At 41.5% G+C, this 19,447-nt stretch overlaps 1 protein-coding gene across 4 annotated transcripts in view; it reads right to left on the bottom strand.

Moving 5' to 3' along the window:
• The window catches only part of KCNS3 (potassium voltage-gated channel modifier subfamily S member 3), a 71,023-nt gene extending 64,177 nt beyond the window's left edge, over positions 1-6,846 (bottom strand). The window contains exon 1 of one of the 4 annotated variants that reach the window (XR_014944267.1): positions 6,504-6,846. The gene's annotated coding sequence lies outside the window, so the exon portion shown is untranslated. Of the gene's footprint in view, positions 1-6,038; positions 6,388-6,503 lie in introns of those variants that run through there. The other 3 variants (XM_015859602.3, XM_085542229.1, XM_015859603.3) reach the window with 3 other exon arrangements.
• Positions 6,847-19,447: the final 12,601 nt, after the last annotated feature.

The following is a 19,447-nucleotide window of genomic DNA, read 5'->3' as shown; positions in this document are numbered from 1 at the left end:
CCCTGTCCATCCTGATCTTGATTGTCTCCAGGAATGGGGTATCCGAAACATCACTGGGCAAGCAGTGCCAGTGCCTCAACCATCCTTACTGTAAAACAACTTTCTTCTTATATCCAGACTTTAAATATCCCATTTTTTAGTTAGATACCACTTCCCTTTGTCCTGTCCGTCTGTCAGTTTGCTCAGGGCCCCATCCAGCCTGGCCTCAAGCACATCCAGGGACAGGGCATCTATCACCTCTCTGGGCAGCCTGTGCCTGAATATTAGGCTTTTTTAAGTTTCACAGGTTTCAATGTCTGTCACAGACTGCTTGTGTCAAATACACTAGGAGACCCAAGGAACTGACTTGCCCTTCACTTTGCAGAGTGAAAATAGTTCTTTGCCTGGTATAACAGAAAACAGTAAGAGAAAAAGCACAACTCATTGAAAATGGCATTTTACAAGAAAATGTGACCATAAACATCATTACCGTTTCCAGACTGAAGGCAATGAGCTAAATATCAGTGTGGACCCATACTATCTCTATTCTCAGCTCAAGCCTTTACCAGCTTCACAGATGAATTAAAAGAGCAGTATTGATCCATACTGGCTGTCCTTTTCAGTGTCAACATTGTGCTGGACAGAGAGGTACATGGAGTTTCTTAGCTTAAGAAGAGTGAGCAAGGCAGCATCCATTCTGCAGCTTATTCAGGGTAAAGGTGACACTAAAATGTCATGCTGAAGCCATCACTCAGTGCTTGTCATTAGCTAGCGCTAAACACCAAGGACTGATTTAAATTTGGGCTGCAGTGGTGGCTTGGCTATTTTCAAAACCAAAGCCTAACATATGGCTTTATTCGTTTTTTTAACTGCCAATAAAAAGAGTTCATAAAATTACAAAGCAGTTTCGGAACTGTGATTCGGTTAAAACAGCAGTTGCAGTGATTCAGATAACTGCAGAAAGAAAATATATAATAAAACCTCCTATGAAAAGAAGTCTTCCTTGGGACGTATCTGATCCTCCCCATCACAATTTAAATTACAAAATCATAGGAAGGCCTAATTGCTCAAATTGGAGAAGACCTGCCACAGGCAGGAGTTTCCATCTTCTAGACCAGGCTGCTCAGGATCCCATCTGACCTGGCCCTGAAGACCTCAAGCAATAGGACATCCACAACTTCTCTGGGCAGCCCTTGGCCAGCACCTCACCACTATAAGTAAAACATTTCTTCCTAACATCTAACCTAAATCTCTCTTCTTCAAGAAACGTTTGGATGTTGTATTGAGGAATATGATTTAGCTGAGAAGTATCGGTAATGATTGGACTAGATGATCTTGTAGGTCTTTTCCAACCTTGATAACTCTGTGATTCTGTGATTCTTTCAGTTTAAAGCCATTTTCCCTTGTCCTATCTCTATCAGACTACACAAAAAGTCGGTCCATCTCCTACTCATAAGCTCCCTTCACAGGTACTGAAAGGTTGCAATGAGGTCTCCCCAGAGCTTTCTCTTCTCCAAGCTAAACAAGCCCAACTCCCTCAACCTTTCTTCACAGGAGAGGTGTTCCAGCCCTTTGATTGTTGTCGTGGCCCTTCTCTGCACCAATCCTTCCTATACTGGGGGCCCCAGACCTGGACAAAGTACTGCAGAGGCAGTCTCATGAAGGCAGAGGAGAAGGGAACAATCACTTCCCTCTCCCTGCTGGCCACAAACACATCAACTGATAGTAACTGTACACTAAAGTAATGCTGTACAGTAATCATTGCATCTCACAGACTATGAGATCAATCCTTCTCCCACTGAAGCCAGCAGTGAGAATCACCTCTGCAGTACCTCCTCCCCCAGCATCAGGGAGATTCCAAGCCGCAGCGTACACAGCAGTAAGCATCACTGGAAACAGCAACAGCTCAAGGGATGGAGGTAGAAGAGAAATATCATGCTAATACAAAGTTTTACAAGACTACTACATACAAGATGCCATTTGACCATAAATCTTGTAGAACTTTATTAACTTAGAAGTGCTGGGAGACAGATGCCTTAAGCTTTGGAAGCAGAACATGAGACTTGAGGGGTGACCTGTTCAGTGTCACACAGCAGGTCAGTGTGTTCTACTTCAGCTTTCCCAAAGCTACAAGACTTCTGTCTTTGCTTTGCTTTTAGTGAGAACTCTAGGAGGAGAGGAGCCAGCCATGCACTGCATGGGTTGAGCTCCAAGCCCGGTGTGAGAACAGCACTGCACTGGAATGATTAAACACATAGCATAGTTAACCAGCTCCTAAGATATCAGCTGGCATCTAAATTGCTTATTCACACTGATGAAAAAAGACAGAAATGCACAACACTGGAGGAAAGAAAGGGGATGAAAAATTCTATTATTTCAAATGATAAACAACCTTGATAAACAACCTGTCTTCCTTAAACCAGCCACACTCTGTTTTGCCCATGTGCCCTTTTTGTTGTTTTTATTAACATCTGGTAAGATCAAAACATTTCCAAAAAATAGGGGGGGACAAAAGAAACACTGATTGATTAACCTTTATTCCAAGAGAGCTCCCAGTGCTGGCTTCTTGGAACAACAGGGAATCCTAAGGGCTGGTGGAAGCACCCACAAGAGCTGAGCCATCAGGGCCTCCCCATGGGCCATCTCCCAACTCCTCACAGCTGTGAGAGGGTAACTCCAGAGCTCCAGCTCAGACCATGCAGAAATGTGAAGGCAAAACTGGTGAGGCACTTCAGTGTGAAGGGTGAGCTGGAGAAGACAATCATAAAACCATTAAGGTTGGAAAGAACACCAATATCATCAAGTCCAACCATCAACTCATCACCACCACCATACCACCAAACCACTTCTCTCAGTACCACATTTCCACATTTCTTGAACAGTGACTCCATCACCTCCCTGGGCAGTCTGTTCCAATGCTTCACCACTCAATGTGCAAACTTGCACATGCAACCTGTATCCAACCTGCACCTCTTCTAACACAAATTAAAGCCACAGTAAACACCCTTTCCCTCAACAAGAAAGATAAATATTTTAACAGTCATCTCATGTAGAGCAGAATGAAAAACAAAGCAAAACCATTACACACAACTGTCATATACAGAACCTTCTTTTTGAGAAATAACAAATAAATTATCCACAAATAACAGATGACAACAGTTTGACACACTACTGTTAAGACTTTGGATATGCTATCAATGACAAGAAGACAAAGTAAAATAGAACAAAGTCAGATATAATGGAAAGTAGAGTATCAAGAGGAGTATTAGTAAAATGTAGAACAAGAAACAGGCAGAAAGGGAAATGAGGTATAGCAAAGAATGAACAAATGAATGAGTGAATGAATGAAATGAGGGTCATGTCTTGGTGCAGCTGATAACCTGGTGCAGAGTCACTGACTACAACAGGTCAGTGATGGTGACTCTCAGCTAAGGATTTGTCCCTCTGCGCAGAACCAGAGGACAATCAGACCAGCCTGCCCAGGTGCACCCCACTAAGAAAATAAAGTGGCAGCGTAGCAAGGGAAGAAGATGATCTCATCATGAATAAAAGAGAATGCAAATTCCAGAAAAGAAGAAACTAAACAGAAAAGAATGAAAGGAGAACGAGAAAGAAGAATATATAGAGAGGGCAATGGCAAGATTAGAAGAAAATATCCACAGGTTAGTGGAATACATTTCATTTATTCATGAGCTCTGTTTTATTATGTGTCCTTGGCAGGGATCCCGTAACTGAAAATTTGCAAAGCAGAGAATGATGCGAGTTTGGAGACTTGAGTCTCGTTTCTAGTCATTAGCCTTGGGCAGGGCTTTTGAATATATGTGCCCCAGTAGCAAGTAAACAAGTTCTTTAAACCAAGAGCCTTTAGGACTCGTGCTGCAAACAAATGCACTTGGGCAGAACCAGAGAGGGATTCCGGGAGAATAAGCAAACCTGGCCACAACCTTCTTGCAGGTAACCATGAGGATAGACAGGCTGCTAGGAGAGATGCTGCCCAACTCCAGCTCAGGTCAGCCTACACAGAGCACCTATCTTTCACATGAACTCCTTGCTAGCTGGCATTTGCTGCACCTGGGGCTGTATGTGGGGCTCAGCACACTCAGCTGGCACAGGAAGGGCTGCACCCAGCTCCCAGCACACAGCCACAGTGGCAGCAACACTGGCAGCTGTCCCAACACAGGCCCAGCACAGTGCCCAGCACAGGCTGTGCTGGGAGCTCGCCAGGACAAGGAGCACACCCCTGGCAGATGCTCAGGACAGGGAAAGCCCAGACATCTCCCTGTGTCTCCCTGCAGCTCAACTCAGACACTGCTGAACTTTGTTTTACTCCAAGGCTGAACCTGTCCCGTGGTCCTAGAGAGAATGAGCAAAGAAATGCTTTACTTAGGAATACTCTATTTGTACAAAGAACATTTTAAGAATACATGCAGACTGCATTTACCCTAGGGATCACAGTGAAGTTTGCATCAATACAACCTTTATTGATATCTGCTTCTTTGCCCTCAAACACAAATGGGCTGAAGGCTTCCTACTATTTTGTTGGTTGTCTCAGCACCGAGATTGATAAGACCTTCAGATACAGTGTTCACGGAGGAAAGTCTCTTGAAAAAGAGCTGTAACGTCCTCTGTTGTCAATACATATAGATTTCACTTATTTTAAGATCAATTTCAGCAAACCTTTTCAGCCAGTATAGGGAAGGCTCAATAGACAAAGAAAACAACCAGGCAACTTGGACATTGGAAATGGATGGTCTTTGTGTTCCCTTCCAACCCAAGCCATTCTTTGATTCTATGATATTAATTCTGGACCCTTCCCAATTTTCAAATCCTGCAATTGAAAAAAACAACGACAACAACAAAACACAGAACTAATGATACTGTGCCTCTATAAAAATAAATGCTTTGAAAAGCAAGAACCATCCAAAAGCAAGGTATGGATACTACCAGTAAACGCTCTTGTATCATCATTTATCTGTCAACACGTATATAAATCATTTACCCCATTTCAGAACATAAAATTCTCGTTGCCTCTCCACAGTGCTGTCTCAGCAGAAGTTCAGATACACAATCCATGCTGTTTTTTTCCCAGTTGGCCAATTGTCTTCCATTGCCCCAAGTGCAACCTTTATGAACAGTGAACCTGGACAAGTATAAGTTAACAAGATCATAGGATCATAAAGGCTGGAAAGACCACTGAGATCATTTAGTAGAACCACCATAACAGTAAACAACATCACTCAGTACATCATCTACCCTTTCCTTGAAAACCTCCAGGGACAGTGAATGTTTTGAAAGATGCAGTTCTGTATTAAAAAAATAAAAGTCAATTTTCATCACAAACGATTACTGCTCTCTACATCACTGCGATGGGCAGCTTCTTCTCAGCCAGAGATAGCAAATACAACCTGCAAAGTTAAAAAGTCACCACTGCACCGAACACTCAGGCTCTTGTACAAAGTGTGTTCCTACCTCCTCGATCCTCTTTGGATGCTAGTCTGAATAACTTATGCCATCTATTGGCCTCGACCAGAGACATGTTCCGAAGAGAACTTTAATTCTGGGAAAGCAACTATGTTACAAGGGATCTGAGGGTAGATCTGCAAGTTCTGCTAATGGAATCAATACGCCGCTTCTGCTCTGATCCTGAGGTCCACCTTGCCTGGCTGATGCTGCTTCAGAGAGCAGCTCCCAGACTAACCAGTTTGATAAAAGAGTATTGACACAAGGCTAGCTCACACTGCTTGGGAATCCAGAGACAGAGCAGCGAGGATTTGCACTCTTACAGAAGCACATAGGAAAGGTCTTTATTATGATAAGATCTAAAATCAGGGAAACTAACTCAGTAACTTTGCCTCATGTTGTCCACACAGAGAGAAGAGACTTCTCTCCCACTCATAGTGACTATTTAGTGATCCACGGCTCCTCAAACCGACTTCGCTTTTCTGTCTAAATGCATTTTTAAAAGGCAAGGCAGAGCTCTGCAATGCGAAAGAGACTCGGAGACGTTCCCTATCGATCCGCTCCCTCACAGCCCATTAGAAGCGGCCGCCCAGCATCACCTCGTCCCCTCCGCGGAGCCGGAGCGGTGCCCACCGCCGGGGCTGCCTCCTTCGTGAGGGAGACGGGGAGCTGCGGGTGTCAGTCGGCTGGAAGCGGGGCTCCCCGGCACGGAGCTGCAGCCTCCCTCCTCTTCCTCCTCCTCCTCCTCCTCCTCCACGCCGGCCGCTCGTCCCGCAAAGCGCACAGAGAAGCCATCCGAACCGTGCTGGGCTCTGCCTACCTGGGGCCGCGGGGCTCCGCCGCGCTCCGCCCGCCTCCGCCGCGCTCCGGAGGAGCTACCGGGGGAGGGAAAGCGGCGGGCGGGCTCCGACGAGTCCCCACCCCGGCTCCGGGCATCCCCGGCACCTTCCCGGCGGGGCGGGCGGAGCGGCGCTACCGCCGTCTATGCGGGTCTCGCAGCGCATCCCGGTGGGTCCCGTCCCCAAAACGCTCGTTCCGCCGCTCCCAAACCGCAGCCCACCTACCGGCAGTCCCCGAGCTCCCACGCTCCGCAGATCTGGGGATGCTACCGGGAGGGATGCTCAGGTTGTGCGCTTCGCCTCGGGTCGCTGCGAAGTGAGCGCTCGGTTCCCACCTTCCTGCTTTTGTGCAGCGGCACCGTGCGCTGAGTGACACCGCGAACGGGATTGATCCGCTATCGATTCGCCGCCGCTCATTTGCTGAAGTGGCGAATAGACGGCTTTGCTGTGAGGCGTGATGGTCCCCACGTGCTGCGGGGGGAAGCGGTTCCTCTCGGTTCTGTGCCCCCAAGATTTCTTATTTCTGCCTCACCCAGCGGCAGCATGAAGTGAGGGCAGCTCCCTATGTAACCGCGGAGCACAGCCCCGGACCTTCAAGAGTGCTGCATGAAGGGATTGGACCCAGAGATTCTTATGGGACGCTTCCAACTCAGTGTTTTGTGTATCTCTGCTTCCATCTCTTATCTATTCTAATGTTGCCTTGAAAAATGCTGTGGAAGTTTTTTTCCTTTTCCTTAAGGAAGCCCCCTATATCTATCAACATTATCATAATTCATTTCAGCATTTGGAAAACAAATGTATATTTTTTATTTATTTTTTTTTCCTAATAATTGGGGGGGGAAAAAATCACATAAAAATGTTTCAGTAAATCCTTCTCCCCTCCCCCCCCACCTTCTACCCTTCCTCCCTTTCTTCCTTCCTTTTCCTTCCTTCATTCCTCCATTCCTTCCTCCCTCCCTCCCTTTGTCCCTTTGTCCCTTCCACCCTTCCTTCCTGGAATTCACTTCATGCTTTAAGCCAAAGAATTCCATTTAACGAGGTTATTTAACAAGCGTGGCCTCTTGCAGTCAAGTCAAACTATATGTTCACCATGCTGTAGTGCTGTTGTGCTCCCAGTGATATTCTGAAGCTTTACAAGTGTTCTCAGTTGTGAATCACAGAATCACAGAATGGTTGAGGTTGAAAGAGATGAAAGAGATGAGGGTGGGGATCTTAGGACAACGTGTGTATTTTTCTCTGCTTGTGTTTTCCAGTGTTCCCTTAAGCTGCTATGCAGAAAGGGTTCTTTTTCTTGCATGTCATGGCATACAATTGCATTAATAAAAGACTGTTCATCATCTTCTTGATCAGAATGAGAAAAGTTTAATCACTACAGAATATGGCTTGTCCAAAAACTACATGAACCCTTCAGTGCTGTGCACAGCAATTTGCATTTCCCCTACTTTTTTTTCTGAAAAACCGGATTCTCCAGCAGCTTATTAAGTCAAAAGCAATGAGCTGCACAGAATGACATTTAGTTACACCAAGCTTATAAGAAATTAAGGCCCTGAATGCAGAGTGACTTTCTTGGAACTATCCAAACACAAGAAAATGTGAATAGAATTCTTGAAGATGAATGAGGCCATTTCGGTTGGTCACTCAAGGATCTCAGCATAAAAACTGAAAGATTCTGAATAGGTATTGTCACTGATAGATATCTGAAGGATAGTTGAAATATATTGTCACTGGCTTTGGAAGTGATGCCATGACATAGCAGTCTGTCATAGGGTTACACAACCCAAATCATCACAGGTGAGGATGTGAGAGACTGGAAACTGCTCAGAGAGGGAGCAGCTCCCCAGGCAGCAAGAGCACTTTCATTTATAGAATCATGGAATCATTGTGGTTGGAAAAGACCTCTAGGATCATCTAGTCCAACTGTCAACCCATGGCTACCATACCCTCTAACCACATCCCTTGGTGCTACATCTCCATAGTTCTTGAACATCTCCAGGGATGGTGACTCCACCACCTCCCTGTGCAGCCTGTGCTAATGCCTCACCCCACCTCACCATCCTGTCCTAAGCCACCACTGTGGCTGCTGGTAAATCTCATGGCTGGGCTCTGCCTGCCACGTGCTCTCTTGGCATCTCACCCATTCTGCCAGGATGCAACCTGCATTATCATAACTCACAGCTCCTTGCATCAGCATCATCTTGTACTGCTCTTTTCTGGACAACAAGCCTAGTCCCTTGGGGGCAGCACATTTAGAAATGTCAGTCCTCTCCCCCCAGTATTCTGCAGATCCAGACATCTTCTCTTTCTCGTTCACATCAGGAAACAACACAAGACTTAGGAACTGCTTTTATTTTTGCATTTGATGCATCACGGCTTGTTTCCACATAAGCAGTACTCAAGCCCTGAGCTGTCTGAAGAAGCATCTTCCCTTACAAAGCAGTTTCTCTGCGTGCTTCCACTACAACACCACAACTCCCCTGAGCTGTGCTTATGTTGTTACACAGAGGGCTGACTTGAGGGTTTTGGCAGGTTTTTGCATCCTCATTTGAAAACATGCTCTGGAATTTGCCTGACTCGCTCCTCTGGAAAAGGAGAGAGATCATTTCTAGTTTCCCAATGCAAGAAAATTTATTGGCAGCTGTTGGTGGTGGGCATATGCTTAGCTGGCAGCAATGGGAAAAGAGATGGAGGGAAATCCAGGCTGCAGCACTATCACCATCGTAGCACTGCAGAGGTTTGTAATAGTGCAAATAGTACTTACTGTGGTTTATTGGATTAAAAGGACTATGAGATGAAGACTGCTGGGGATGAGTGACAAATATAAGGCTGGCCCACAGTATCCTGTAGTTTAGCCAAAGGCCAACTAGAAAGGTTTGTATTCTGAAGGAAATAATTATTGAGTGCCTGCACTTATTTTTACAAATATTAACTCCTTCAAAGCTGCTGGTAATAAATTAAGACAAAAACATTGCTTTGAATCCCTCTTAAGATGAGAAGTTTTTCACGAATGGAGGAAACGGAGTGAAAATTTGCACTAGAGAACATATGGCCACATTGCAAGAGATTGTGACCCCCATAAAATGACTTATTTCCTTTTTATGGCTCTCTGAACCATGTAATGAGCTCATCATATCAGGCTGCCACTTACTAAACTTGAACTGGAAACAGCAAAGCCCAGAGCATTGTTGTGCAGGGGTTTGTTGTTTATGTAATTCTGCCATCCCAGGGGGGCTGGCCTTTTATTCCCCTATTTGTTTCCTTCCCTGAAGGAAAATTGCTTTAATTCAACCAAATTCTGTCAGCACTTAAACCAAGAGGACCCTATTAAAGGCAAATGGACTGCGTGTTCTCCCTCCACAAATGCTCATCATTCAAACTGCCCAGCTCTGGGATGAAGTGGGAGTCACACTGCCTTAGGTATTCTCTTGGAGAAAAAAAAGAGAGGAAGCAATTACAATGGCAATTCCTCTGTCACTTTGAGCCAAATTTGATCTGCCCTGCTCCATACAGTCCCACCCACTCTGCTCCAGCCTGCAAAGAGACACATGGGACAAGCACTGCAGCATGGCTGCTGCTCCATGACCACCACCAGCCAACAGGGGATTCCCACTTGCTGCACAAGAGCCCTCACAGATCACAGCTTATCACTCTCCTACTAGCTGTCATGTTTTTAAGTGCAGGACTTCAGATTTCATTAGCCACCCCAGCTGGATGCAGATTGTTTCCTTCCACTGAGTTCTGTTTGTGGTTTGCACTACACCCACAGAGGTTTGGTTCTCTGCTCCTACCAATCAGGGGAACTACTGTTGTAAGACGTTTCTACATCACCTTCATAGAGAGGTAGACAAAACACAGCATTTCTGTGCTTGTGTCCCCAGTCTGGGGGCTGCCAGCAATCCACTGATTAAAGCAGTGTGTATTTATAACTTCTACTATTTAGTTCAAGCAGACAAACTCTTCGTAAGTTTATGGGGTTCATCTGTATTTCTCTTGAGAAAACAGCTTCATATGGTACATCGCCGCTCCTTCAATTCATTAATTGCATATTCCCAATGTTAACAAATTACTACCAAAAAAAGAAAATTTCAAGGATTTGTGAGGCTGTGGAAATGTTACATCTGCTGCAGAACCAGAACTTGGAGCTCCAGAAGTTTTGCTGAGTTTTGAATGCTGATTTCAGTAGTGAACTCAGAGGAGAACGCTGCTAACATTTTAATTGCAAAGAATCTATGATTGTTTCTAGCAGTGTGTGAACCATCCCAGGCCTTCAGTGTACAGGAAGAAATATATCTGTGCAAGCTTCTCACTAGTTACTGTGCTATTGTAAGACATGTGTCTTTGGAAGAGAAGTCGGATGTATGTGTACTTGAAGGGTCTTCCATTTGAAAGTGCATTTTTCTGTATGTTTTGAAAACATACTGATGCAGAAACTTGTTTGACATAAGGTGATGGACTGCAAGTTCACCGAATCACTGTTCACTGAGATAGACAGGGCATTACTGGCATTCTTCCCAACTCAACCTGAAATTACAATGTGACCTTTGGTAGAATAGGTCAAAAGTAGGGCCACATATATAAATGACAACTCACATGGAAATTTTGATTGTGGCAGCTATCATTACACAGCCTACTAATACAGAAATTACACACTGGATACATAACCTGGCTTGTCTGTCACAGACGAATTCTTGCTTACAAGAAATTTACTGAGCTTTACAATGCTATTCCTCTTTAAAAAGAAATGGGAAAAACTGTAGCTATTTCAAATGAAAGAAAATAGGCTCTAACGATGAGAGAAGCACATCTGTAAAGAATGATGAAGACCATATATAATATTTTCATTTCTTCTACAGGCTGATGAAGAGCTTTGGGTTGTTTTTGGTGGAGCTTTTCTGTTTATCTGTCTTTGGGGAGGGGGTTTGGTTGGTTGTTGGTGGTGGTTCATGATTGGTTGTTGGTGGTGGTTCATGGTTGGTTGTTTCTTTTTTCTCTTAAGAAGATGAAGTTATAAAAACATTGTTTGGGGTGTTGGTTTTTTTTTGTTTTTTTTTGTTGTTGTTGTTATTTTGTTTTTCTCTTCAGTCTCATTTCTCTTCTCCTTCCTTCTAATTTCTCCTTCACTGTCTTTCTTCTTGGTTTTCAGCTCTATTCATGTTACTGAGACAGTCTCAGAGCAGGCACATAATTTTGTTTTGGTTGTTGTGACACAATCAAGCACAAAGGAAGAAATCCTGAAGATTGGGTAATACAGGGAGGGCTATAGAGAGAATAAACTGAAAATTAGGGTTTTAGGAAGGTGAAGTAATATTAAAATGAAAGGAACGACATGAAAGTTATAGCACTGTCTCAATGTATTTCTCTTTTTCAAATCTACAATATTTCAACTTAGTCTTCTTACATTTTAAGATTTGTCCTTACTTTGCATTTCTGCTCAGCTCTGAAGTCCTTGACATGTCCATTGCTCTGACTTGCCATCAGTCACCAGCTGTGTGGGCGAAAGATACAATTGCAAGGATTTCCTTCAAGACTTCAAACAAGCCAGGAATCAATATAGCTATATAGGCATATAGCTGTGATTATTGAGATGTAATGGTATTTACATCTGAAAGCATTCCACCATGCTCTTCTAATGAATAATGAAAGCAGCTATATAATTCTTGTGGGTCTGGGTTAGCCAAATAAAATCTTTGGAGTGTATGAAGGAGCTTCTTTATTACAGTCCTGTGTTTATTTAATGTGTTTAGGAAAAAATAGAGCACTTAAATCTCAGAACTTTGTTCACATTTTGGAATAGTTATAGTCTAAAGAACCTATGGATGCAAAACATTGTCACAACTGTTATATAAGTTCCAAAGAATGTCCATACAGACATATTTCAGCTCTACAGGTAGTGCATTTTGTATATTAGTATGAAGCTCAACCATCTGTATCCCTCCCAAGATTAGTTTTTCAGTCTAAAATAATAAGCTAGGATCCTTTTTTTCTCAGTGATGGGTGTTTTTTCCCATGTATTTTAAACATGAAATGGGATATTTTTTCCTTTGTTGCTATAAGCTTTAAAGCACAGCTTCGCCATTTGGGCTCTTACCTAATTTTCTGTCAAACAGGCGTGTGTTTATGCTAGGTAAACACTATGGTTTCCACCCAAAAATCTGTCTGAACCCAAAACATAAATATCTTTGAAACCCAAGCTTAGAACTAATATCAATTCCAATGCCCAGCAAAAATGATTAAGTAGCACAGTCTGTGCTGGTTGTTAAAAACACATGTAACAGGCTTATATTTCATACTGTACCTTTCTGGTGATGCTTCTCTGTTCTTTCTTGAAGTTAGTTGAGTGTAAGCAAGTTCCAAGCTGTATTGACAAGGCATAATGTGATAAGAAGTTTTGTACTGCGTAGAGTTGAGAGCCATTTCACTCCTAGAAGTTCAGACTCACCAAGGAGATATACTTTTTACTGAAACCATCTGCTCATCATTATCAATAGTGAGAAGAGAGAAAGATGTCATCACAATAATTGGTCACAGCATGATGATGAGCCATCAATATAGCCATAAAACTAACCAAGATATCTTCAGTACAGACAGAAAAGCATTTGTATCAGCATGTATATGCCAGTGAAACCTCATCTGCATTCAGTTCTGATCACCCTTAATACAGAAAGATACGTCAAACTAGAATAGATGCTACTTAAATGTTCAGAGGAGTGGAGAGCCAAGCTTTAGAGATGGGATGAGAAAGAATCAGCTGCTTCTGTCTATAAAATAAAGAATAACAGTGAGCATGATTTCTCCCTTTAAAAATGGGAAATAAAAATGATAAGAGTTATTTAAGCTCAAGTTGTACTGGTACAGAACAAATCAATATAAACTGCTCAAGAACAAACTCCGGATGAAATTTAGAGTATTTCCAAACTTCAAAGAAGACCTGGAACATTCTTTCACCAGGGAATCTGAGGAGGTAAGCAAATGATTGTTTTGGTGAGAATTTTAATCAGCCCATGAAAATGATTGTATAAGAGGATAGCCTGTAATAGTGTGAGACAAGTATATGGATTTATGGACTTCGAAACTTTTCCCTAGTCCTGAGATTTTCAGGATACAACTGCAAGTAAATCAAATAAAAACAGATGGACTGATTATAATGCAGCTTTGGAGTAACCCGATTGCTCAGTGGAAAGATATATGAATCCCATAGTGAGCTTAGACCTAATGGCACTGCAGCACCTCCTTGTAGAAATGTAATAAATGGTACAGGGCTTGGTATTTATCTGGATTATTTATGAAGGTTTTAACATAGTGCAAAAATCTGAGATCTTTGACTCCTGAAGGTATATGAAAATTTGCTGGTTGATCCCTGTAGTATTTGTATTTTCCTAGATACCTGTATTGAAGTAGATGCAAAAAAAAAAAATCTGTTATTTTATTAATACTTCTTGAATACCAATCCCTGCTCCTTGCACTGCCAGAGGGAAAGACAGCACTCATTGCCTTGAGGAGCAGAAGACATCCAAAGCACATAGTGCTTCCTCCATAGAAAATCATCATTGGTGTTTATGCCTAATCCTGTGCTATAAAGAGGCTGCAAAAGATTTTGAAACAAACTGCTTTGCAGACACTTCCTACACACAGGATCACTAAATGCAGTTCTGGGATATCCCATGGATGTAGTATTATTAGGCTGACAAACAGTTTTTAAAAGCTTCATCAGTACTTCTCTAATGACAGCAGAGAGCTGCTCTTTAAAAAACAAAACAAGCAAAAAAAAAGAACCAAACCACTGAAAGAGGTCCCCTTCAACTTATGTTTTTCATGGTTTCAAAAGAACAATTCCTAATTTTCTGTGATCGTAATCCTGCAGTCAACACTTTGATTGCTCTGTCTACAAAAAGAATCTGTTTCTGCACCTCCTTTAAAAACAGAGGCAAAAAGAACTCTTAGCATTTTCTGTAGAAAATATCAAGTTTTCCCATGAAATTGGTAAAGATCAATTTCTGAATTTTTTACTAGACTCAAATTCTGAGTCCTAACAAATAAGTCTTTCTGTCAGCAAAGTGAAATTAAGAAGCAAAACAGCATATAAATTGAACAAATCAAAACAGGCGTCAGAGAGGATAAGTTGTTATGCCTGAATAGCTTATAGCTGTCCCAATTAGTGTTATGTGAAGGTGACTTAGAATCACAGAATCACCAAGGTTAGAAAAGTCCTCCGAGATCATCCATTCCAACCATCCACCCACCATCAATATTTTCCCACTAAACCACACCCATAATCCTTCCTGGGATCACAGCATCACCCTGACACTTTCATCTGCTGTTGTTCATTACTGTAGAGTAAATCCTTTCAGCAAGATGACAACAGAACCTGTATTAAAGCTTGCCAGTACTAACTGCCAAACTACCAAGGGTCCATGGTCTTTGCTGTAGGAATCAGTGGGAGTACAAGAAGCACCAAAAGGATTTGAGCAGTTTCTTCTGATGCCACGTCTCTCTTCTCTGTAAAATACTTTGTCTATAGACAGCTTTCCCTGCAGTCAATCAACTATGTAAATCCAGATTTATTGTCTCTAAACTACTGTATCGATAGTAAACTCAATCTTCCATGCTTACATGGCCCTTTGGCACACATATTTTGTAGTATATGAGTAATTTACAAACTTTTTTTGTATCTTGCTTAACAGTTCAGTGAAGGAGGGTTTGGAAGGGCTGGCATTGCCTTTTCCACAAACTGCTGTGGAGATTAAATGGAGGTTATGCCCATTCTGTTTTGCTTTTCTGACCTTATCTACAAAGCATTCTCAATAGAGTAACAGACTGACTGGTATTCCCTTACACAATTCATCATGCAAAATGGTGATATTCCAAGCTACCTTCTCCGTATCTTTCATGATCCTTACAGTTACAATATGTTTCCACAGAAAAATATATATATATATATTTCTCAGAAAGCTAAAGTTGCCCCCCAGCTGTTATAGGAAGTGTTGTGAGACCATTAACTTATCACTGCCAGTTCTGGAAAGATGAGATGTGCCACCTGAATTTGACTTTATCTTCTTTCCCAAAAGGCATCATGGAGTTCTACGAGCAAAGCAATGTAGTCAAACACTGATGCAATTGAGCATGCTCCCAATTTGTAAATACACCAATCTGAAATAAATTTGTTTGCTTTATGCTGAGCAACTAGAGAACCTCATCCCCCAGGTTCTGGGAGTCTAATCCAAAGGCCACCGAAGTAGGATCGGGTTATTATCTATTCAAGACTGCTGCACAAAACCTTAGATACTTCAATAAACAAGCATAAAATTGCATTTAAATAAATTACAATTAGATTTACAAATTAGATTTTATAAAGATACTCTGAAAAGATTTCGTTCTGTAGTGCCTCAGTTTGACTGCTAATAAGTCATCATATGGGATTATTTAAACAGATGGAACAAGTCTGTTTATTTGCTGGAGTTAACACTATTTTCACTTGATACTTCTGTTGCTACACATTCTAATTCGGACTAGTGCATGGTCTTCCATTAAAGAAAACTGATGTCATTCTTATAACACTAAGACTTTCTTTCAGATAAATAAATGATGTTGTAAGATCTCAAAAACTTTACTTAAATATGAAGAAAGATTGGACTACAAAGGAGTAAAATAGTGACTATTAATCCAGAGAATATTTGAAGTGACCACAGAAAAGAAATCTGTATGTCTATCTGAAGAGAAGAAATTTGGCTTCTGACCACAGATCTCAGCATTTCTGGTTCTTCAGCACCTTAAAAATGAGCTAAAAATACAAGAGGATTTTATCTGTGTGACCCATCTGCATGACAGGAGCTTGTTTATGTGTCCATTACTTTGAGGAATATAAAAGTGCAATAACATCTTCAAATGCAGATAAAGGGAAAGAATGGAAGGAAAGAGTAAAATCTGTTGTCTATATTTGAAATAGAACAAGGTCACAGATCACATTTTTAATTTAAGAACAAGTTGTTGTTTCCTTGCTTATTAGTGATGTCAAGTAACCATATATAACTACTTATAGACAAAGACAGGGTTGTATAGGGGCAGCAATTATTAATGGACATCACGAAATGATAAATAAAGAGCTTGCTTGAAAGCAGTATTCATTGCACACAGATGTCTGGATCACAGGCAGATGTCTTAAATTGTCTACTCAAAGCGCTTTTGTACTATCACAGTAATCTAAATTGCTTTGCATTTGGTTCCAGATACTTCCACAGACTGTTCTCCACTGCACATAAATTCCTATCCTCAAATTTTAACTGGACTTTAAGGACCAGATTACTTCCTGGTGTATGTCTTTGTCTTAATTAATCTTATTTCCATTGATTTGATGCAGCCAAACAGTTGAAATGATATTCCCAAATATAGGAAATCTCACCCCTAACTGCATGGGTTATGATCCTGGTTCAGAGGAAGACATTCACTGCCCTTGGAACTGGATGATCTTAAAGGTCCCTTTCAACCCAAGGCATTCTATGGTCCTATGATTCTATGATAAATTATAATTGAAGTGGTATTCTAACCTTTTTTTCTAAGAACATTTGCTCACTGAAGACCTCCTTCCACTGGTTTCTCCAGTACATAGATCCCAGATATGAGCTCTTTCATGCCTAACTCCTAACACTATGAGTGCTGTGTGTGCAAAACACTACGTTCTTCACAATGTCACAGTTGACACTCCTTCCTGTACCATATACAGAGAATGAAGAACTACCATAGCATGACTTACAAAACTCTAATTAGGAACATTTCTTCTTTTAAGCCTCCCAGTCTCTTGTTTAATCTGTGAGTTGTCAGCTGTAAGTACTGCCCCACACAGGGATGAGCCCCAAGAAAGTTTTCCCAAAGCTCTGAGACAGATGGCTTCTAACTCTCTGGGGATCTGAACTCTACTGTACTCCCAGAGCAGGACTGTGCCTAGCAGAAAATCAAGTCAGTAATGATTTAGGAAATCATTCATATCCCCAGAGGAGGAATATCTTGCAGCAGAGACAGCCCAGGCTAAGTTGCTAAGTTCTGGTTAATGGCCTCATTCTATCTAATGTGTCTGTACTAGCAGTTAGTGCTAACAGATGAAGTGTGTATTTTCTATCTCCCCATATATTTATTTATTTAGCTATTTTTACATGGAAAATATTTGAATTAGCCTAGCACATAAACACTGTCTAGGAACAGATTCATGGTGGGAGGATGATATAGGGTGAGACAGATAGGGTACTACATTGAATAAATATTATTTTGCATTGTAACCCTGCAAAGAAAGCAAGCAATAAATTTTCTGGTGGACATTTTACGTGGGCGAGACTGCAAAAATCTCTCTTGATTTTATTATTCCTATCAACAATGAACTATCTATTATCTAATACGAGAAGTGCTGTTAGTTGGATTTTATTTATCATGCATTTTTGCCATCAAAACAGCAAAGTCAAAACAGCTTTCAAAGCACAGTTAGTACATAGCCCTACTGGACTGTACAGACATCCATTTCTTCCTAACCCAAGTGTCACGACATTACATGACCTCACCCTACTGCTCAGTTACTGCTTGCTGTGGGAGAGCTATCAGTTACTAGGCAGGAGGCTGTTAACACTAAGCCATGCTGATAATGGGAAATTAAACACATGTTTGCACACAGTAGTTATCCCACCAAGTAACTTCTTCCTCTTCTTACCCTGATACTAATGAAAATGCCAGAAGGAAAACTTTGTCATTCTTGACAGTTTTGGCCGTAGAGTTTGAGTAAAGTCTTCTTGATTTCATAACCTGTTAGAAATAAAAATTGTGACAGACAAAATGTCTCCTTTTTTAATTAAGTCAGCTGACAATTTAGGTTTGACCGGGTATAAATAGTCTTGGATTTATACGTGTTACTTTATTGCTCACAATTACAAATCAAGACAGGAGTGCTAGATAACAAAATAAATTAAAAATAAATAAACAAACAGAGAATTAAATGTCACTTGGAATTAATCTACAATTGAATGGTAAAAACAGAGGGGAAAAAAAAAAAAAAAAAAAAAAAGAATGGGACAAGCAGACAGAAACTGTGCAAGTAATCCAGATAGATAATGGTTTCAGTACTGTGATAAACTTGAGCTGAAGCAGGGCTACTATAATTCTCCTTCCACTCCGGTACGTGGTTGACTCACCATGACCCTAAATTCCCTAAACTTCTTTCAGGAAAAAAAACTGTTCTCAGAAAAAGTGGTGAGGCATTGGCACAGGCTGCCCAGGTTGGTGGTGGAGTGACTGTCCCTGGAGGTATTCAAGAACTTTGTGGATGTGGCACTGAAGGACATGGTTAGTGGGCAGCGTGGGAATGGGTTGGGTTGGACTAGATGATCTCAGAGGTCTTTTCCAACCATAATGATTCTGTTATTCTATGACTCTGCTATAATGAGGTGCTACCAGGACCCTGCCTTGTGTGTGTGTGTATTGGCAAATAGAAGGATTCGTGGAAACCCAGCTGGAGTTCAGGGTAGAAATGCATAAGCAGCTTGGACATCTAGCATAGAACTGATGCGATGGGTATGTCAACAGCACAGATCTGCTTAACTGTCAGCTAGGCTTTAGGCAAGCTAGAGGGAAACTCAGGCACATCCCCAGTGATACTTACATCAAGTTCTGGAAAAGCATATTAACATTTTTATAACATTTTAAATATTGCCCGCACTGAGAAAATAGGGTTAATTATAATATCAACTAAACAAGAAATAATAAACGCAATTTGCAATGCAATGCTTATGCCCTGACTGCACCATCATGGTTTTCTCCTTTAGAACAATAATTAGTGGATACTATAGAAATAGTGATGGCTCTCAGAAAAAATCCTTGTAAAGTTAAAAATCCATCAGGTTAGGTAATTTTGAAAGGAAATAACAGGAAAACAAGCCACGTGGGGGTAAACTTTTTTTTTTTTCCTGAGATAAAATCGAGTATCTCAAAACAAGCTAAACTTTGTGGTTACACCTGATTTTATTATCTTTTTAATACTTTTGAAGTGGTGCAGTAAGGATAACTACAACATTTAGCTTCAGAATAAATGCCTCCATTTGCCTTGATCAATAGTTACTCGACTTAAGAACAAACGCTGAATAAACGTTGAAATAGGTGCAGCCGCTCGGCGGAGCTGAGCAAACCAGAGCATCCCCATA

This window comes from Coturnix japonica, chromosome 3 (assembly GCF_054131305.1).
Source record: "Coturnix japonica strain WE chromosome 3, WE-NBRP24, whole genome shotgun sequence".
NCBI lineage: Eukaryota > Metazoa > Chordata > Aves > Galliformes > Phasianidae > Coturnix > Coturnix japonica.
The sequence above is the reverse complement of the archived record's forward strand: the minus strand, read 5'-3'. Positions and strand labels throughout refer to the sequence as shown.